Source organism: Engystomops pustulosus, chromosome 4, assembly GCF_040894005.1.
Source record: "Engystomops pustulosus chromosome 4, aEngPut4.maternal, whole genome shotgun sequence".
In the NCBI taxonomy this organism is placed as follows: Eukaryota; Metazoa; Chordata; class Amphibia; order Anura; family Leptodactylidae; genus Engystomops; species Engystomops pustulosus.
The window spans coordinates 192,890,061-192,913,357 of record NC_092414.1 but is presented as its reverse complement, the minus strand read 5'-3'; the positions used below and the strand labels follow the sequence as shown (position 1 = coordinate 192,913,357).

Sequence of the window (23,297 nt, the reverse complement as noted above, 5' to 3'; positions counted from 1 at the left end):
AAGTCAACGTAGCAAAACTTACGTTCAAAATTGTATCTACACTTCTGCCACCTTCAGGCTATTCCCAATGTTAGCGCTCATTAAGATGTGTAGGGCAGTAGACCTCTAGCATTGTGCACATATCATAGCTGTGCCTATAGAACAGATAATAGTGTACTATGCGCTGGTCCTCAGATAACATAGTGCATTTAACTCCCCCAGAGACCTCTACTCTTTTAATTAAAGAGCAAAGTATTATTATTAAATAATGGCAAAAAATTGCAGATTTTCCTTTCTTAGAACTGTGCTGTAATGTTTCTGTTATGTATTAGTGGATTGGTGGCAATACGTCCTAGTCGCGAAGCTGAACCCAAACACAAATGTTGGGTTCGCTCCTCTGTACTGGTGACAGCTTCACAATTTTTTCACGTGTGGCCAGTAGGAAAGAGCGTTGCTAAGCATCACTTTCCGTGGCACCAATGTCACTCTATTTTAGTGGCCAGGAATAATCCGTTGATCAGACCCCCCACTGATTGGTCACTGCTGGTATATCTGAAGTATATGCTCCAGTGTACAGGAAGCCAAGGCCTTTTAGTAAGTTTGGATCCAAAGTTGTTATCCTCACTAACCCATTACAGTAATCAGAGGGATTTCCAATAGTTTTGCAGAAGCTGTTGCCTTCTCCGAATACACATCCTATCTCATTGTTCCTAATTAAATCTGACAGTAATCGTTGTAAGTGTGTACCAGGGCGCAATACTAGACGCTTTTACTTCATTTCATATTTCTGTTTACTCTAATGATGCGCAAGAAAATAACGAGAGAAAAAGAGAAGATCTCAAGATCAGAGCGTTCCACGGATCGTTATGGGGGAATCACTTAATGCTGCTAATGCCGGTGCTGAAAGAGTTAAGCTATTAGCAGGTTCTGGGCTCACTTGGGCCCCCAGGGGCCAGGATTTCCCGCACGTGACAGGGAATTCTGGGAAGGGTCAGCAGCTAACGGGAAGAGAGAGCAGACAGACAGACTGGTATTGATTACAGGGAGCGCAGGAGATAGTGAGGGAGAGAATGAGCGCAACGCTGGGGGTGTAGAAGAGGTGGAGGGACACTAAAATAAGAGGAGAAACGCACAGATCGGGGGAGTAGGTGAGCACAGGGTAGGCGTACGAAACAGAAGGAGAACACACCACAGAGAACGAGGCAGAGCATAGTCTGCATGTGCGAAGATGAGAATATAATCATCACAGCACAGAAACGCAGGAAAAAAGAGACTAGAAGAAATTCAAGGGCAAATGAAGGTGACAACACAGAAAATCTGAGGAGCAGGGCTCAATGTGAGCGCAACAGAAACTGCATGTATAACATCTGTCGGGAGAAAACAAGTAACGAAATTACATCAAAATACATGACAAATGCAGCGGAAAACCGAGGAAGCCATTAGTCGTAGACCTCGGAGACTCGACACAAAGGACGGGCCTGCGAGGGGGGAATGGAGTGACATTCTCTACAGTCACCACTAGATGACACTGTCCACATGAGCATTTAATTAGTGGCAGCATGTTCTGGTGGTAGTGACTGCGAGTCAATAATTGTCAATACATTATTATTTTTATTATGATTTATGTGCACATCGCCATAGCCTATAGAGCCGAACGCCGAAAAACAAACAAGCCATATATTTTAAGGGGGACGTTCTGAAGTAAGGGAAATAGAACATGGGAAATAAAGCAATCAGCATGTACTGAAGAAGCGTCATGCACGGCATATGTGTGCACAATACAACTGCTACCAGATACCTACAGCTCACCTCAGCTTTCTGCAAACTTTGCAGCAATCATTTTTGCAATGTGTTAAGTAACTGAACATTATGTGAGCATTAAGTTACTGATCATTATGTGACTTGTAATCTTCATTTTTTAGCATTTTTTTTTTACCTGCAGTCCTCTCTGTGCCTGTAGGTAGAGACTTACCTTACTCCCTTGTCGCAACAATAGGTGATTATAATTACAGTGCCCCCACTGTAGCCAATATAGTCACATTGCCTCCACAGTAGTCAATAATCATAGAACCCACACAGTAGCCACATCAAAGTGCCCCCCCCCCCCACAGAAGCCAATACCAAGTGATCCCCACAGTAGCCATTACTTTCCACCTTCTTCACACCTTCTTCACTCCGGGCCAGGATGCAATTGGTGCTGATGTGTCTGGGATCACCAGGTCAGTTCTGGCCATAGGCATCAGCACACTCTGCACAGGCGGACGCATCATCAGGCGTCACTTACGGACATACGCATGCATAAGGAAGAAATATGGGCTCTTAAAGATTAATGGGCTCTCAAAGAAAACCTGCAATTTAAATTAATCCACCCAAAATATCCACCCTACATCCTTGTCCTGATGTGTGGAACTTTGACAGAAAACTCTTCTACCTCATTGGGCACTTCATATCTTGTGACCAGGGGGATGTCATCTAAGGTCCTGTTACATTTGCAATGTCTACCCTATGTATGTATCTGATAACATGAAATCACAGCAGCCTCCATGGAGGCATATGGAAAAGTAGAAGTCCATGGAGGCTGCTGTGATTTCATGTGATCAGATATATACACGGGGTAAGCATTTCAAACGTAATTGGGTAAAGGACCTTAGATGACTTTACCCTGGACAAATGACATGCTGAGAAGAGGCATGTGGAAGAGTAGATGGGAGGGGCCGTCCAAGCAGGACACGCCCCCTCTGATGCCAGGTTATATACATCAGGTTGATTTATGAGGATGTGAGGGAATTTTTGGCTACAATAAGGGTGTCAGTTTTTTAATAGGGCTCTATTAGAACCTGTCACTGGCTCTAATGAAAATGTGGTGACAGGTTCCCCTCAAAGACTCTTAAAGACTCTGGACCGTGGAGCAACCACATCCTATGCACACCCTCAAATTATGCCAGACAGTACTGCTATGGGCACGTAGACAATGCTAAGAAGATTTTGCAGAGGAAATTTTTCCAGCAAACCATTAGAATCAAACATGCAAAAACTAATCCTAAGTGTTCTGTTATATTCATTAGTTTGCATACAAGGAACTATGTCATTGATTCCCATAGCTCACAATTACTGGTGGTGTGTAACCCCTATAGATATATGTGTGCAATAAAGAGAAAAGCTTCAGCGTGAGCCCCTTACTGCTGAGAAATTCTCTGCTGGACCACAGAGGACCCACATAATATTTCCTCCCCCTATTTAGCATGGCTGTATATCGTATAACTAATTCACTGTTGGTTTGAAGATGAAATATGAGTCCCATAGATACTTTATTCAAATTAGAAATCAACTTAGAATATGTTATGTATGCACAATAGTAATACAAATGTCTCTGATACACTATTAGGGCAAGCAGAAGACCCTCTAATTTGTAGTTTGAAGACAATGGGCCAGATCTATTATTGTAGCTGCACCAGTTTTCTGTCTGACTTTGCACTAAAAAAGAACGTCTTTGGATCTTGCACCTGTATTTAACTGTCTGTTCCAGTTTTGTGTCGTGGATGCACTGTGCCAGCAAAACAGAAAAAGTGTGCCCTTAAAGGGGCATGTAACTGCTTAGTCGGTGTTTGCTACACATTTAATACAGCGACTCGACAGAATTGTGTCGTACGCTGTATATTAAAGTTGCACCAAAAAAAAGTTGGTGCACACATCCCGAGCGGTGCAGCGGCACCAGATAATTGAAGATCGTGCGCAGGTGTTCAGTAATCTGCCGCACACTCATGAGCACTTAGTCACTTTTGATTAAGTCTGGCCTAATAACTTGTCACTAGGGTTGGTATCTTAAGGGACAAACCTGTTAGATCTTAACGATGATCTGTTATCTTCTTAATGATGTGTACAAAGATATCAAAAAGAATACAAGACATTTCAAAGTAGTCATGTTCTGTGTAGATGAAGAATCATCTCCTCTGATGGACCAAAGCAACTGTAGACCAACATCAATTGTTTCCTCTAAGACCATGTTGTCTTGTCTATATTGATGCCTGGACTTAGCTTGACCCAGTTTCAATCTGAATGTTCATAGGACAGAAGGGCCAACCTCAGTTCGTCTCCGTCATGGAAGCCCTACAAAAACAAGGATTATGCTTGTTAGAAGAAGACTGAAGAAGTTGTAAGTTTTTGAACATTGGGATGTCAAAGACTAAAAGTACAAGATCAGGTAGGAGGACTCCTGTGAGGGAAGTAACCTTTGCTATCATGACAAGCGTCCACTCACTTATAGATTTAAAATTAGATCTTGTATCAGATATACAGTTTCTTTCAATCCCTGGTATTTTATTAAAGGGCTGAAATATTGTCTTTCATAATAGAAGTTTTATGTATTATAGAAATATTATTTTACATCAACTTCCATTGTGTTACTTTTATGCTTTTATGATACTCCATAGGTCAGATGGGGTCAATTTATTTGTCCACATGAACATTATGATAATTTTAGAGGGAAGAGGAATATAGCAGTTCTGTAGCTCCCTTTTTGGCACCCCTCTGTCCTATTTTGTAACCTACATATTACTTTTATTAGGATTTTACTCCAGAATGAGGATTGAGCATCCTATTGCTATACTGTCTCTCAAACATCCAGTGCAGGTAACCTCTCCCCCCATACGGGATTGTGAGCCTAGCCTACTCTGGACTTTCTTGTTCACACCTACTACTGTATCGGAGCGCTATCTGCTTTTTTGTGTCCACTACTTTAGTCTTTGATCTCAGGGCTGTCCTCATGTTATCATGATAGGCTGATACTGGTGTTATATAGTATCATAGTAAGTATCATAGTTTATACGGTTGCAAAAATGTCCATCAAGTTCAACCAAGGAGGTCCTGTTACCCAGCACTATATATAACATAGCCATCAATGTTATTTAGGTGTAAAAAGGCATCTAGACCCTTTCTTGAAGCTCTCTGCTGTCCCTGCTGTGACCAGCACCTGAGGCAGGCTATTTTACAAATTTACAGTTCTCATAGTAAAAAAGCCCTGTCGCCTCTGATGATTAAACCTTGTTTTCTCCAGATGGAGACAGTGCCCCTTGTTTTTTGATTTTATTTCATTTGGAACAACTTTCCACCATATTTTTTTATGAACCATATACAATAGCTACGCTATTTTTACATGGCTTAATGGGACTGCATGTAGATCCAACGACAACCATCTCTCCTAGTACAGAGCAGGCATTGTGATGTTTTAACAATTAAAAGTGTTTTCCACTTGGCACAATCCCATTTTACTATAGTATTGTTTCCTGCTGCTGTGACCCCCATTAATGTGTGGGAAAACTTACCCATTCCCATTGAATTGCCCATTCCCATTGAAATCAATGAACTGTTCATGGTACTGTCCATTACTTTTAGTACCCAATTGCTCTGTATTTACATGTATCTATCAAGAGAGACAATGGAGACTATAGAAGTATCGTAGATGCTGTAGTAAGCTACCATGCCTTCTGATGTCATCCTTCTATGACCTTTATATTATCCTTCCCGATGACTGCTTATATGTATACTTTACACTAGCACTTATGAGGATGCAGCAAGGGTTTTATTTAAGGTAAAACACAATTACTGGTGAGAGGTTTTGCTGGAGTGAAGAAAACATGAAAGATATATTATCAGAATGGGGTATTTTCTTCTAGGCAAGGCATTTTGCCGCATGGTATCAGTTAGCAGTGAAGCACAGCAATGGTCTACCTTGGTTACATTGTATGTGTTATTATTTTATTTTTTGCTGACCGCCGCAGAAATGAAAACCGGTATCAGATGTCCAGAACAAGCTGTGGAAAGTGAAGTCTGGAGATTACTGCCCACTCTTTGTATTCTGAGTCCTGACCTTGAGCTCTGCCGTTCCCCTCATTGACTGTAGTTGTGTACCAACATTATCTTCCTCAAACACTTGTCAATAGAGAACATCTCAGCCCACCCTTTGCTAAATCCAATTCTTCTTTCTTTTTTTCACTCTAATGTTGTGGGTTTCTCAGCTACAGCTCCTTTTCTTTGTGCCAGAGATGTGTAAACCTGCATCCGTCTGAATTTCTCATCGTTTGAGAAACCACGGAGCAGCAACAGGCTGTGAGCAAAACTTATATATATATAATATACACTCACCGGCCACTTTATTAGGTACACCATGCTAGTAACGGGTTGGACCTCCTTTTGCCTTCAGAACTGCCTCAATTCTTTGTGGCATAGATTCAACAAGGTGCTGGAAGCTCCTCAGAGATTTTGGTCCATATTGACATGATGGCATCACACAGTTGCCGCAGATTTGTCGGCTGCACATCCATGATGCGAATCTCCCGTTCCACCATATCCCAAAGATGCTCTATTGGATTGAGATCTGGTGACTGTGGAGGCCATTTGAGTCCAGTGACCTCATTGTCATGTTCAAGAAACCAGTCTGAGATGATTCCAGCTTTATGACATGGCGCATTATCCTGCTGAAAGTAGCCAGATGTTGGGTACATTGTGGTCATAAAGGGATGGACATGGTCAGCAACAATACTCAGGTAGGCTGTGGCGTTGTAACGATGCTCAATTGGTACCAAGGGGCCCAAAGAGTGCCAAGAAAATACTCCCCACACCATGACACCACCACCACCAGCCTGAACCGTTGATACAAGGCAGGATGGATCCATGCTTTCATGTTGTTGACGCCAAATTCTGACCCTACCATCCGAATGTCGCAGCAGAAATCGAGACTCATCAGACCAGGCAACGTTTTTCCAATCTTCTACTGTCCAATTTCTATGAGCTTGTGCAAATTGTAGCCTCAGTTTCCTGTTCTTAGCTGAAAGCAGTGGCACCCGGTGTGGTCTTCTGCTGCTGTAGCCCATCTGCCTCAAAGTTTGACGTACTGTGCGTTCAGAGATGCTCCTCTGCCTACCTTGGTTGTAACGGGTGGCGATTTAAGTCACTGTTGCCTTTCTATCAGCTCGAACCAGTCTGCCCATTCTCCTCTGACCTCTGGCATCAACAAGGCATTTCCACCCTCAGAACTGCCTCTCACTGGATGTTTTTTCTTTTTCGGACCATTCTCTGTAAACCCTAGAGATGGTTGTGTGTGAAAATCCCAGTAGATCAGCAGTTTCTGAAATACTCAGACCAGCCCTTCTGGCACCAACAACCATGCCACGTTCAAAGGCCTCAAATCACCTTTCTTCCCCATACTGATGCTCGGTTTGAACTGCAGGAGATTGTCTTGACCATGTCTACATGCCTAAATGCACTGAGCTGCCGCCATGTGATTGGCTGATTAGAAATTAAGTGTTAACGAGCAGTTGGACAGGTGTACCTAATAAAGTGGCCGGTGAGTGTATATATATATATATATATATATATATATATATATATATACATACCAGTACAGCTGGGACCAGAGAGATTATGGCAGGTTAAATGTCAAGAAAAGTCCAGTAAATGACTGTATTCTTGCTGTCAAACCAAGGAAAACCACTTCAACAATGACCATTGGATTACGTTGGAACTAATTTGGTACAATGTTTTGGTTCCTTTTAAAATATTATAACAATTAGTTTGTGTCCTAATGCCTACAACAATGATTGATCTCTGTAGACGCACTAGACATCACTAATAGGACTTCATTGTCAGTAGAAATGCACATTGAGGTCACAGCATGTACAAAAGTTATAAACTCACATCTCCCTTAAAGGAAATGACCATCTAATTCTATCATGAATCAGGGACACTTACCCATTGCCAGGATTTGGGATGTGTGGATCCACTGAACCACCGCGAGAGATGGTACTAGCCGACACCTGGGACCGGAGTCTAAGTGGCACCTGGTCTTCACCAGAGCCCGCCACAAAGTGGATGGTCTTGCTGCAGCAGGGTGCCACCAGGTCGTTCCACAGGCAGGAACCTTAGAAGGAGACAGTCTCGTGGTTGGGTCCAGGCACAGGGTAATGGCAGGCGGCAGAGATGCAGGGTCAACTCCAATCCGGGGTCAGCACCGGGAGGTCCAGGCAGATGGGAAACGGAAACACAGGCACACGGGACACAGCAACACGGAGGAACTCTCGTAACACAGGACTCAGGAGCAGGAACACACTGGAAGGCAGGAATACACAGGAACGCAGGAATATCGCTGGGGAGCTTTTTCTAAGGCTGTGAGGCACAAAGATCTGGCAGGATTTGCAGGAAGAGGCAGGCTTAAATAGAATCTGTAAAAATGACCAGGACCAATTAATGGCGTGCTGGCCCTTTAAATTTAGAGAAGCCTGTCCTGTAATATGTAAAAATTAACGAGTGATCAAAATGGAAAAAATATATTAATATTCGCATACCTTTACTTACAGAATAGGCCACCATGTTCAGGTTAGACATGTGTATAGATACTTATAAAGTTTTAGATGAAAGTCCTGTTACTTCTGCTTCCATTGTGCAATGATTTGCCCGTACAATAAATTGCGCCGAAATCGCCAGCAGCAGGTTTGATCAAGTCCGATCCAAGTGTCTTTTGACAAATCTTTTTCTGGCTCTTTTCCTGTCTGCTCAGGATCTTTGAACTGAAAGCTGAAGAAGCCTGTCTTCTCCTGAAGGCAAGATGTAAGACTTTGCTTCCCCCCACCCCACCAGGGACTGCATCTCTGTCCAGCTGCAGGGCTAATGTGGGATCAAAATGTGTCGAAGCCCTTTGGATTAGAGTTTGGAGTATTTCTTCTTTTTGAGAATCAATATCACTGGCTTTTCTCCATTACTGAGTCTTGTTCTGCTGTGAAATATCATGTTAATGCTTTAAAATTGCTGAAAAACATCAAAATATTAAGCAAATCATCAACGGGTATGAAAATATAATTCTCTATCTTTATAAATAAAATATGTATGTATTTACAAAAATACCTGCACAAACCTATGGTTATACGGTATAACTAAGCATCTTACTACTTGGAAGTATTCAATGCAAAAAAGGGGGTATTTGGGCCCCTCACTATCCAGAAACTCTGCCAATAATGTTTTCACATCTACAGTATAAAGTTTAGAGCAATTGAAATTGGAATTGTGGTTTTATTGAACTGAATGAATTTCTGTACAGAACGTTGAGGTAGTCTTGTTGTAGTCTTTGTTGCCAAACATGTATGAAGTAAAAGAATTTGTAAAGAAAAAAATATATATATTTAAAATGCAATTTGTAAGAAAATATAGAAAAAAATGGAGAGGTCTATAAAGAGGACAGAATCTAGAAAAATCCTGAAAATCACATTGTATGATTTCTAAACGATTGATTTGATTTGCACTAAATAAGTATTTGAAAAACAGAACTTAATATTTGGTACAGTGCAGTTGCAGAGTTTGGAAGTTTCCTGTAGTTCTGCAAGTTTGGGATTTCTTGCAGCAGGGATTTTGGCCCAGTTCTCCATACTGATCTTCTCCACAACTTTCAGGTTCCGAGGCTGTCACTGGTCAACATTGAGTTTCAGATCCTTACAAAGATTTTTTATTGGGTTCCGGTCTGGAGGCAGGCTAGACCACTTCAGAACCTTGAAATTATTTTTACAAAGTGGCTCCACAGTTGTCCTGGTCAAAAGTTTCTGGTCGTTGTCATACTGGAAGACCCAGACACTACCCATCTCCAATTCTCTTACTGAGGGAAGGAGGTTTTTGGCCCACATTTCATCCACCCTTCCTTCAACGTTGGGCAGTCGTCCTGTACACTTTGCAGAAATGGACCTCCAAAGTATGTTATTTCCACCCTCATGCTTCAGGGCTGGGGTGGTGTTCTTGAAGTTGTACTAATCCTGCTACTTCCTCCAAACATGTTGAGTGGAGTTGATACCAAAAATTCTCAGTTGACCAGATGACCTTCTCTCATACCTCCACTGGCTCTTCCAGATGCTCAGTGACGGACTTCATATGGGCTTGGACCTTGAAATCCCACAATTCGTGAATCTGGCGCCCCCTGCACATAGCACAGACTGCCCCCGTTGGCTAATGCATTTATTTTAATATAGGTAGAGGAGAATTTGTTTGAAAAATACCCAGATTATTGAAATCTGCAAAATAACTCTTATTTTCCTTCGTTTCTCTATCAAATTCTGTCCTTTTTCAAGGCTCAAGATCACAAACAAACATTTTGCAGTGTGCATTTTCATGCTTGTGACTTGAGTTGTAGGATCCCTACCTCTACTTTCTAACCGGTCACATTCTTAGCCGTGTTGCAAAAGGCAATTTTCATCATGTCAGGATATAAGTCAACCCCTGCCGACTGGTAGATAGTAACCAGCAGAGACTGATTAACATGATAATATGGGAAAAATAGCCTTTTGAAACTTGGATGGCTCATTCCTGCAACCGACAGACAAAAGTCAGAGAATTCTGAAGACCACTGATCATGCTGAATATCTTCACTTATCCAAATCAGTTGTCGTAATCAGACTCAATGTAATTTTCCCCATTGTGTTCAACAGTCTGTTTCTTCAATTATCGTCTTATTAATGATGACTAATGTCATCTTAGCACAACATTGTCTGTACACAAGGTGGGCGTGCGGCTGTGGAGGACGTTCCCTTGAAGGATCAAACATATGACTTTCTTGTGAATTTTTCAGTTCAGAATTATATTCTTTGTTCTTTACTGTACTAAAAGAGTTGTTTGGTTTACAAAACCCGTCTTCCTACAAATTATAAGAGTAATTCCAATCTACTGCAAATGGATCTTTATGGAGGGAAACCCTAACCCCTAGCCGCCCCTTTTTTCGATTTTACGTTTCAGGTTTTTCTTTCCCTACTTTCAAAAGCCATAACTTTTTAATTTTTCCATATACAGATCTGTATGAGGGCTTGTACTTCCATGTAGTATACTGGGAAGTTGGAAAAAATTCCAAATGATGTGAAGTTGACAAAAAAAAACTCATTTGCACCATTTTCTTGCAGCCTCTGTTTTTACGACTTGTGCTCCAAGTGGCACCTCCCCTTTAATCTTTTGCCTGATATAATCCCGGAGATATCAAATTTATATTATGTACAAAAATAAATTTTCATTTAATTTTTAAATATTTTGCCACCAATAACTTTTTTCATAATTCGGCGTACTGGCCTGTGTAAGTTGTATCTTTTTGCTGGATGGGTACCTTTACTACCCTTTTGGGGACTGTCCGACCTTTTCATTCTTCCTTTATTCAAATTACCGCATATACTCAAGTATAAACTGAGACCCCTAATTTTAACACAAAAAAACTGGAAAAACCTATTGACTCGAGTATAAGCCAAGTGTGGGAAATTAATTTGTCACAGCCCCCCAGTATATAGCCAGCAAGTCCCCTGTAGTATATAGCCTGATAGCCCCCTGTAGTATACAGCCTGCCAGCCCCCTGTAGTACATAGCCTGCCAGCCCCATGTAGTATATATCCAGCCGGCCCCCTGTAGTATATAGCCTGCCGGCCCCCTGTAGTATACAGCCTGCCGGCCCCCTGTAGTATATAGCCTGCCGGCCTCCTAGTATATGGCCTGCAGCCCCTGCCCCCAACATAATGCCTGTAGGAAAAAAACAAACATCTTCCAACTCCCTCTGGCAAGTCCTCTTCTATACAGTGATGCTCCGGCATCAGCTCTGTGTCCCCGCACAGTCCAACGCAGTCACCATGACTTCAGCCGCTCGCTGACATCATAGTGTGTCAGCGTCCCGCTGACGTCAAGATCCCTGCGACGGACTACATTCGTCCATTTAATTATTGGCTACCAGCCCATTTCGGGAGCCGCAGGTATACTCACTCAAGACATCTCTGCCAAGAATCGGAGGTCTCGTCTTGTATTCGTACTCGTACGTGGCGATACGCAATTAACAAAGAAGTCTCCAGGTGAGAATCTTCTGATCATCATTAACATCTACCAAATGTAATTACCCGAGGCGCCATCCTCTGTTTCTGTTTTTTATTTCTTCTACCTCATGGCGTTCAATGTAAACTCAGAAAGCACGCTCGCAATAAAAGGCGGCATAGAATGGAATGGACAGTGTTAACATCTGATATGTAGGACCTTAAATTTGAAGTGTCTTGCTGTTGCCCTTGGCCAAATAGTAAATGGTTCCTATAGTATAACATAATAATTGCAACTCTGCGCGATTACTTTAAGCATTTCCTTTTTTCATCAGTTCCAAGTCAAAATTTCAGGACCTCGCTTTGAAGGTGTCTGGATGAACTTACAGTAAATGTATTGTGTTTCGAAGGTTATTATCACCAATTGTTCACCGTATTACGCAGATAAGAAACACTGTTACTATTGCTAATGTGGCTCCACACCCCGTGATGCATGCTGTTGCTTGGCATTACGTTGTCTCCCACTTATAATCTCACCGGTCTGATTCACCTCCCTTGGATAAAACGGCAAGTTGTTTCTTTTGCTGGGACTGCAGTTGCTATGAAGCTAGTTAACTCAACATGCGTTTATCATCCATCATTTGAATCTATACGCTTTAGATCTCCCAGTGACTCAAGATCACAGAAGGGACACAACATCACACACAAGACATTCTGAAAAATATTTAGTTGCAGCTTAAAAAAAGATTCAAGTGACTAACATTCAGGGAATGTTCATTTTGTGTGTAATTTTTCAGAGTTGATTTTTACACTTCTTCAAAAACCTATGAGATTTGCAAAAAGTTTTTATTGAAATCCTAAGAGGGTTTATGATGAAATTTTCTGCCTCCTATTGTGCAGTGTCCTATAATCAGTGGTTCAAAACCATCATTGCGTCCTCAATCACCATTGTTACTTTTAGCTTTTATCAAAAACACTTGAGGAAAATTTCTAAAGAAAATGGGGCTCAATAACATACCCGGTCCTGCGGAGTTCACGAAAGTGCACTAAGATCGTCTGCCGGAGTTCATCTTCTTCTTCCTGATGCATGTAAGTGCATTGTATTGCGGCAATATTTGAAAGTTAAATCCCTAGCTCATTCTGAATCAGTCGGATTGTCCAATGGCACGCCCCCCAATTTCCTTATTTCCTTATTATATCATGAGGTGATATATTAGGTAGCAATTGAAGATCTATGCAGCACCTCAAAAGCATAAAAAAACCTATTAATACTCATCCCCGCTCCTCTTCATCTTGGTCACTACGCTGTCCGTCGCTAATCTTGTAATGGCGAGTTTACCTAGATTAGCCGCCCAGAGCACGGGGACAAGATGTCCGGCGCTCCAGCCTGCTCCAATTATGCACGACCTTGCACCTCCCTCTCCCAGCCGATCTCAGCGTGTCAAGACAGCGACGGGATCAAGGTGAAGAGGCGCAGAAGTGAGTATAAATAGTTTTTTTTATGTATTGGAGGTGGTTAGTTTCCTAATTATCAAACTTTCAAACGTGCCTTAAAAACGCATCTCTTATGACAGGTCTATCAGATTCCCTAACTGCATGTAACTTTCACTTTCTTTTCTCTAAGTTTTCTTTATAAATATTAATAGCTGCCTGTGACTGGTTCATTCAGCATTAATTATCTATCTATTTATTTAATTAATTAAAAAAACAAAAGACTGCTTAATAAAGACATGGGGTTTGCTGCATACTGCAGAAAACACCCATCGCTAACACTCGCAATTGTTTCTACCATCGATAGTAGGTGTTAATCCTGTCATTGCCACTGGTGCCATCTTTGTTTTGATTGTCGCTCCCTGTGAAGTCTTCATGCAGCTATGATCTGTCGCCATGATAGCCTTGGATCTGTCACATTTCTGTACATCTGTTACAATGTGCCAGTGGCACAATGTAATAGATGATGTGGAAAATCCACATATACTGCCATACTGTAGACATTGAACACTGTAAAACACGATCAGTAAAACTCCTATATACTGCCATACTGTAGTATGTCAGTATATGGTAGGATCAGACAACCTAGGGTTAAAGTACCTTTTGAGTTAAATGAGTTAACTCACTGGCCTCATCTCAGTCTATCACTTAGCCTGTGTTCTTTGATACTCCAGGGATCTAAGATTACTTTTCTCCTTAATTCGAACCACCCACTCACTTCTCCAGGACTTCTCCTGAGCTGCACCTAGTCTTTGGAATGCACTTTCTTGAACTATCAAACTAATACCTAATTACCAAACTTTCAAACGTGCCTTAAAAACCCATCTCTTATGACAGGTCTATCACATTCCCTAACTGCATGTAACTTTCTCTTTCTTTTCTCTAAACCTACACTGATTCCTCCTCCTGTCTATGTAATCCCTCAAAACGTAACAGTTTTCTCTGCAGACCTTTATAAATATTGCTATCTGCCTGTGACTGGTTCATTCAGCACAGGCTGAAAGGAGGAGTGCGCACTCCTCCTTTCAGCCTGCGCTACAGCAGTGTATCCGATCATATACTTAACTCCTATGCTATCCCTCTCAATCCACGTTACACACTATAATATTGGATTGCCTGTATATCATAAATAAAGACATTTTCAAAACTGAGTGCCGAATTTCTCTGATTCTGCAAGGGTTTGTATCCTATTCAATGCACCCGTACTACCTTGGGAGTGACTTCAATTTCTCCTTTACTTAAAAAGTTATAAGTGGCAGAAATCGGCAAAATTAATTTTGTAAATGTATGAAAACATTATAAAACCTTTATACATTTGGTATCCCTGTGATCGTACCAACCCAAAGAATAAAGTAGACATGAAATTTGGGGTGCACAGTCAAAACCGTAAAATCCAAGCCCACAGCAAAATGGCACAAATTAATTTTTTCACTAATTACATTTGCATTTGGATTTTTTCCTGTTTCTCAGTACACGGCATGGAATATTAGATACTGTCAATGCGCATTGCAATTTGTTACGCAGAAAACAAGCCATCACATAGCTCTTTACGTGTAAAAATAAAGAAAGTTATAGATTTTTGAAGGTGGAGACTGAAAAATAAAACTCCAAAACATAAAAGGACTGCTACGGGAAAGGGTTAAAGTAACCTAAATAACAGTAAAAAAAAGATTAAATACCAAAGTTTAAATACCCCTATTTCCCAAGAATTTAAATAAATAAAGTAAAATCATAAACATGTTAGATATCCCCACATCCCAAATGTCCCTTCTTTCAAAATATAATAACCGTTTTCCCCGGCGTTGAACCCTGTAACAGAAAATTGTGCCCCAAATGTCCAAAACGCCACTTTTTTTGCCATTTTGCAACATATAAAAAATTTTACAAAAAGTGATCGAGGTTGTACAGTCCTCAAAATGGTAACAATGAAAAGGTCATCTGATATCGCAAAAATTTTTGCCTTACACAGCTTTGTACACCCAAGTATGAAAAAGTTATTAGCATCATAAGATGGATATAAAGATAAAAACATGTAGCCAAAAAGCAGCGGGTCTATTAAGTGCAAGGAGCAGTAATCCTTAATCGGGACCAAACTTGTTCCATATGCAACATCCCCCACCAGGGTTTAGCCTTTTTCTTGGGGCCTGGAGATAGCCATGGCCCAGAATACCTTAGTGGCTGGCGGTTGCAGCCTAGGAACGCTGATGTCACGGTGCTTGGTATGGGGACTGGAGGCCTGTCCTACAGCCTGGCAGGTCTCCAGCCGGATGGTGTGTGCAAGAAATAGGGAGGGAGAGGCTGATGTATGGTTCTCCCTGGGGCAACCCCTTAATGTCTGTAATGTATGTCCCTGGGTGATGGATGGGGAGCCCTTGGTGGTACAGCCTTATCTAGGGATCAGACGGAGGCAATGTTGTGCAAAACAACTCACAATTCTTTATTGGAAGAACAGCAGGCAACGGGCTAAACGATTTCGGAACAGATTCTGGATTGCTGAGGATTCCGGATTACTGGAGTGGTTATGGAGAGTGTCCTCAGGAATTAGTTAATTAACCAGCCTTAGATAGAGGCCAGAAGTAGATGCAGGCTGGGATGTAGCTGTGTCCAATCTGTGGATGCTGCATCTATGAGTCCTGGGTTTTGCTGTGTGTCAGTGCTGATGGTGTACAGACACTGTCTCTCTTCACTCAGTGTGTTCTGGAAGGTGTGCTCTGCAAGAGAGCTAGGTTCCAAGAACATGTGCTCTTGTGGTAAGAGCTGGGACCTAGGAGGCCTGTGGTCAGAGCATGTGTTCTAAGCTCTTTCTGGAACTGACTGACTAACCTAGCCCCTCCCTGTCCAGGGGTTTTGTTAAACTGGTCAGGTAGTGGCTAACTCTCCAATCACACTCCAGCTTACATAAGGGAATACAATTGGATGACAATTCACATATGCTTAACCCTTGCCTAATCAGGCAGAATCTACAACTGCTAATACATAGTGCTAAGGTTCTGGAACCTTCCTGGAGGGTTTGCGATTCCCTCTATCAGTTCCTAACCTGGAGAGGGCGCTGTTCGCAACTACTCCCTAGCCATTGTATTGGCAGGGGTGTTGCACATGCTTGCAGGATTTACTGGACCAAACCTAGAATCACAGAATGGAACTCAGCATGTACTTTCAGTTAATGATTCCAGGTTCCGTACAGTAATCCTAAATTAGTGAGAGACCAAACTCGGCCATAGGTGACAGGATCAAATAGTAGTATCAGTCAGGTGGATTAGGAGGCTGTGGATTCCTAATAACTATTATAAATATAAGGAGTGATCTGCATAATCCTAAAAGCACACCTTTTAGTGTATTCCTTAAGGATAGGTATTTTGGCACAATTAAAGTAAAACCACTATTATTGCAAAGCAATATAAGAATCAAAGTAGGTTAGATAAGACATTGATCAGGGTATTGGCGACAGTTCAAATAAGAAAATTAGGGAGAATTTATGTGTTCGGAGACTGAAGTCTTCTCTCCATGAATGTCTTTGATCTATTTGTACACTTGCATCTACAACTATGATTCTCGCATTAAAGGGCCTTAAAGATATAGAAAACAAGATTTTGCGTACATGAGAATATGGAAACTGTTACATAGAAGGTTCAAACAGAATAAGGTCAGAGTGTGAACAAGTGCTGAGTCTGCTGACAGCTAAAATAACCAGCAGTAACCCCAACCATGTGGCAAGCATTGTAAATCTGATGTCTCAGCATATTCCTACATCAATTTACTGCGCTCCTTTAAGATAGGTAATGCTGTCCACCGAGGCGATTTCCTGAGATACCACTTATAGTTTATATAACTCAGCCTGCTCTATTATTTTCTGTATGATGCTGACGCTGGGGCTAGTTCTACAAAACATAAGATTATAGTGTCGACCCTATTATAGGGTCTTGTTCTTTACTCAAACAAAACCCCAAAAAATATAAAATAATGAATGGTGCTGTTCTCTGTTCACACTGCTCCCATTAATTGGCGGTCATTGGGGTCCATTGGCTACACTCATGTGCTGTAGGGAAGATCTGTAGCCAAGACTCCCATTATAAGCAAAAGCCATAACACCATAGTCTACACAATGGGGGTCATTTACTAAGGGCCCAATTCGCGTTTTCCCGACGTGTTACCCGAATATTTTAGATTTGCGCCGATTTCCCCTGAATTGCCCCAGGATTTTGGCGAACAGGATCGGATTGTGGCGCATCGGCGCTGGGATGCACGTGACGGAAATTGGGGGGCGTGGCCGAATGATAACCCAATGGATTCGGAAAAACCGCCGCATTTAAAAGAAAAATTGGTCGCACGGGCCATTCTCACATGCACCACGATGAAGACGATGAACTCCGGGGCACCTCGGCGGACTTCGGCACAGCAGCGACACCTGGTGGACATCGGGCGCAGGACCTTCATGAATCACCGGAAAACCCGAACGCTCGCCCAAGAAGCCGCCGCTGGAACGCGAATGGACCGGGTAAGTAAATGTGCCCCAGTATAACACTTTTGGCCGCAGTTTGTAATTCAGGTCTGTGCTGCAGGATTTACTAAGAAGAGATTTTGGGTCCTCCAACCATACATCTGCATAAAAATATGCACAAACACTATGGGGCAGATTTATCAAGCAGTCTGAAAGTCAATATATTTCCAATTGCCCATGGCAACCAATCACAGCTCAGCTTTCATTTCACCAGTGCTCATGAATATTTTAAAGGGGAGCTGTGATTGGTTGCCATGGGCAATTGGAAATATTCTGACTTTCAGACTGCTTGATAAATCTGCCCCTATATCTACAAATCGAGATCCAAACACTGATTTAGAGGTGCTTTCTTTATTATTAGACAATGTATAACCCAATGAAGGGGAAATTCCATCCCCAAAATATACCACTATACATGCAGTCCCTGGGTTACATACAAGATAGGTTCTGTAGGTTTGTTCTTAAATTGAATTTGTATGTAAGTCGGAACTGTATCTTTTATCATTTTTGGTCTCTGTGACAATTGGATTTTAAAAAATGTTGGGTTGTCGTAAGAATCAGGAGTAACAATAAAGCTTCATTACAGACACATTTGATAACTGTTACAGCTGATCATTGTAGCCTAGGACTAAAGTACAGTAAATTATCAACATCCTGAGGTCCGTTTGTAACTAGGGGTCGTCAAATCTCAACTTTGCCCCGGGGCAGCCTAGAATCACGATTTTTTTTCCTACAAGTGATTAGCATGTGAGACCGGCACAAAGAGGTGCCCAGGAAAAAAGAGAGCCTGCAGTGTGGAGTTTTGGAGTTTTGTCACCTTGCATGGTTCTTGAGGCACTTTTTCATGAAGATACCCCCACTTTTTGTACGTTTCTAGTACAAAACATACTAGTTTTAAAAGTGTCTAAAAACTGTCCATGATAAATGTGGCCTACTCAGTTTTTGTGCAAATTACAATGGAACTTTTTCATTAACAGATTGATAAATATTTCCCATTGTTACATACTCCCTTCTTGCCTCTCCATCTCAGTTAATCTTTTGTATTTTCCCATATTGACAATTAGTGTATTTTGATTACAAAATATGAACATGCCAAGGCATGAATGTCCGCATGATAGCCCACTTGCACCCTGGTAGCTTGAAAAGCAAATTTGTCCCTTAGGGTTTGCTACCTCCCTTTAGGATAGGTCATTAGTACCAGGAGTTTTGGTCCGACATTGGCACCTCCACCATTCAGCTGCTTGATTGCATCAGTGTCGTTGCTGCATACACAAACACGACACCGGGCTGACAGGAAAATGTATGTAGATGGGAGATTGATGGTGGGAAGCTTGCAGCCCACATGTTTTGTTATGGTAGCACTATGTCCTAGGCCTCATCCACCCTTGTTAAGGGCCAGTATTGTGAAGCAAAGAAAAAGAGAGTGTTTGTAAAATAACTTACAGTTTGGGTTATTGTGAAGAACCTCAAACATCGGCAATGGGGTAACAAAATCCTTTAAAAGGAATGGCAGGTCTGTCAGTGGCTGGCCTTGGTAATAGTATCTTCAGCCCAGGACCAAGAGTGGTTGAGATCTGTTCCATGGGCTGCTGAATTTGGTGTAAACTTCTGGGTGTCAGGGATATTTCTCTGGACACCTAACAGGACCCCCAATCTGTCTCCTGGCAGGTGGTGAGAGAGACCTAAGAACACACTGAGAGCAACTAACCAGCTAACTAACTCACTTACTAACTCTGAATTACAGACAGGGCTGAAATGAGTTAACGCCAGCCTGTGGGTACATTCTGGGGAAAACCAGCTAATGACCACTGTGCAATTCTGCAAATGTAACAAGTTTTGCAGACTTAAAGGACACCTGCCAGCACCAGGAAACACATGGAGTAGCCATTACACCATTATACAGGCTGTCAGTCAAGCACTGGGGGTGTGGCTGTGCCTCCCACTCATGAATAAGGTGGACAGCTTGAATATGCTAATGACTCATTGGACATTTCACAGGTCATTTGCATACAGCTTTAGGACCTCATTGCTTTGGTTTACAGGCATGTAGAGGGACAATGATGTGATAGAGGCAATGCTTTCTAATGACAGTTTATGAAAATATATTTAGTTTAGGGGGGGTATTTTGCCTGACGGGTTCTATTTAAGATCAATGCAAAATAATTTAACTATTACAGAGTGCAAGGGGATACAGCAATCAATCTCATTTCATATGATAATGTATGGTAATTGGATGGTCATACAGTTTAGCTAGGAGATGAAAGTGTATTCCTGAGTGTGGACCAGTAGGAAGACACCAGAATTTCTGGGACCAGAGGGTTGATCTGTCCCATCTGGGTCCACTTGCTTCAACAGCAAGTTAATTAATGGCCCAACTCCATAATATTACACATATAATGCACATTGATTGCCATATATTGTAGCTGTGAAGGGTATTAGTACGAAGGCGACTGATTGACAAGTAGGTTATTTAACCAATGAATTGGTGTAAGACGCCTCAAAAGAGGAAGCTAGTGCTCACCACAGAACTGCACCACCCTAAGGAGCTGACCGGTGGTGGTGGTCGAAGACCTCCTCTGATCTTATATTAATGACCTAGCCTAAAGATAGGCTATCAACAGGGGCAGATTAAGTAGTCTTGGTAGTAGCTAAATTTTAAAGGAAGGATAACTTTCTATACTATTAGAGAAGTTTATTTCCTGCTAATATGATGCTGGCCAGGTTCATCCACCTATGTGGTCTTCTACCAGAACACCAGATCAGATACGGATCAAGCGTTCCTACAATTGTCACTTACTGTTCATCAAAATACTGCTGCTTCCTAAATGCTAGATTGTAATTATAATAATGGACTTCAGGTCTATGATAAAGCAGATGAGGTGGGGGAGCAGCCAGATCTCAGGATGAGGAGGCTTGTTAAGTATCATGTACTTGAGTCACACAAGAGACCTATCCAGAATGCTGCCAAATCTGATGCAGCCAGGCCCCCATGGTGATATGTAGTAATGGGTGCTGCTGGGAAGAGGATTGTGGAAGGGAATCATTTTTAGTTTTTAGCCCATGAGACATTTCACAAGAGAAGAAAGGAGTATGTTAATGTATTTACAAGACACATGAGTTCCCACATGATACCACATCAGTTATACAGAATTTCCAGACCCTGAATGTGAAGTTCACAAGACAAGGTTTACCTTTTATTAGAGTATACAGTATGACCTATGTGGCACTGCTGGGCACTAACCCGACACTCCACCTTGGGTGGGTTACAAACACAGCTTTGTCTGTAAAGATTAGACTAACTACATCACAGCACTTTACAATGTTATGGCTTGTTATGGAATACATTGAGCATGCAGATTGGTGCTTTGATGCATCTTACAGACACACCTATAATATTAAAGGGGTTGACATCTCTTTTACATAAATTGCCTATGTGCTTTTCCTGCCTTAATTGCTTATCAATTGATTCATTATCCCTGATGCTTCATTTATTGCTGTGTGCAGACTCTCTGTGCACTCTGCAGGATGTTTGTTTATATGTCTGTACACTGATAACTTGGAAAGACCTGTAGCAGGAGATTAGGACTCCTCCTAGTCAGTGAGGACCGAGAGAAAAAAAAAAACACACTGGAGGCTGCCATTGGGACGGACTGAAGGAGTGAGAAACAGGAGGTTGTGTAGAGATGCAACACGGGGAGAACAGGGAAAGGCTGAAACTCACAAAGAGGCAAAGGTACAGATACATATACATGCAGAGACATGCCTAATGGAAGAGATTTATAGGGAACATGTCAGTACAAATGTACATAATAAAACACTTTGTTGACCTAATAAAACAGTTTTATGTGCAACCACTTAAAACCTACCAGATCATGTTGATCTTATAGACATGGTGGCATTCTTACTAAAATGAAGTCCAGCTCTCCCTAATTCAAAATGCCCAATATGCTGTAAATGATGCTTCAGCATCCAGTAAGCGTGATCTACTAAAAGTCTGTTGGATGTTGTCATTCATTGTAAAGGGATCATTCTCAGGTGAAGAGAGCTTGACTTCAGTCCTAAACTGACTTTATACCATGACTTTATACAACCTTTTTATATCTCACTTCAACGCTAATTTATTGGATGATGCCAACATGCTGGACCATGGAAGAAACATTATCTGAAAGGTGTTAAGCTGCTTGGTAACAAATTGGTCATGTTTCTTTTAATACCAACAATCCTAGCCAGTAAGACACCTTGCCTAGGCCACCAACAATCTTGTGAGTAAATTCCTGTCCATTTCGGAAGCAAAAAAATAAAAAATAAAAAAAATAAATCTGTTCCAACACGGGACGTACAGTTTAACCACTGTGCTTACAGTAAGATAGTCTACAGTGAGATAGTCTGCAACTCTGTAAGTGGTGATAAGTAGTGGTGTGTGTCTCAGACTACCTCAGGCCCCCTGTAAGTACTGTAACTAAGTTCTTGTCAAAGATGAGAGCTCGGCTATAATGGAGCTAAGCTACAGAGCAGCCAAGCCACAAGAGCTGAGGGATATAAATAGTAGATTATCAACCCCATTAGGTACTGACTTACGTATCATTTCATTCTCCTGTTAATGAGGATGGGAAAGATGAACTCCATGTTCCTATGGGCCAATGGGTCAAAGTAGTCTCTTTGTCCATCCCACTATTTGGTTTTCTGGAAGACAATAGAAAAAAGAGTGCTGCCTCATGGTGCTGATAAATTCAGGGTGAACAGTTTACTATTGTAGCTATTCTTACCTGGTGATACTGTTCATCTAGCATTGTATACAGTAGTGGATCATAACAGAGGCGAAATGGGTGGTAGCCCCGGGCCACGCCATCTAGGGGGCCACCCAAACTGCCCACCAAATTTTATACTGAGAGAGACTTTCACTCATGAAATCCTTGTACATATGTTCCTGCTCACAATACATGCCCTCCATAGGTCCCAAAACTGCAGACTGAAAGCGGACAGAAGTGTCAAATCCTCCCTTCTCCAAGAAGATTGATACTGGTACCATGTAAGAAGTGAATTCCAGACTAGGGGGTCATAATATTTCAACCTGATATCATTTCCAGGGCTCACGACAGTCTTAATCCCTGCTTGATTGTATAGTTGATTAGTGGTGGCTGCAGATGACCTGGGTTGGATGATGTGCAGGTCTTTCAATAGTAAGTAAGTATTGGGCAGGGTTGATGGTGCACTACCAGGTCACTGTATCGTACTGTAGGACTCAAGATTTGAACATCCTTTCTCACATCTCAAGACTGACTGCAGGATCCTTTCAAAGCTACTTGGCCTGATGAAGGGGTCACTCCAGCGTCGAAATGTGTTGCCTGCTTTTACCTAATAAACTCCATTACCTTATGGAATTGTTTCTGAATCTTATATCCTACTGTAAGATCCTGTGACCTGGTAGCACACCATCAATCCTGCAACTTTTTTCCTACCCAGTACAACCTTTGGGTTGACAGTTATAAACTACACTTACTAGATCACCATGGGCCAACTCA

At 41.8% G+C, this 23,297-nt stretch overlaps 1 long non-coding RNA gene across 2 annotated transcripts in view; it reads left to right on the top strand.

Annotated features, from left to right (window-relative positions):
- Positions 1–21,455, top strand: part of LOC140127925 (uncharacterized) — a 282,936-nt gene extending 261,481 nt beyond the window's left edge. The window contains exon 4 of one of the 2 annotated variants that reach the window (XR_011855086.1): positions 21,280–21,455. This is a non-coding gene — a long non-coding RNA (uncharacterized lncRNA). Of the gene's footprint in view, positions 1–4,045; positions 4,298–21,279 lie in introns of those variants that run through there. The other variant, XR_011855085.1, reaches the window with a different exon arrangement.
- Positions 21,456–23,297: the final 1,842 nt, after the last annotated feature.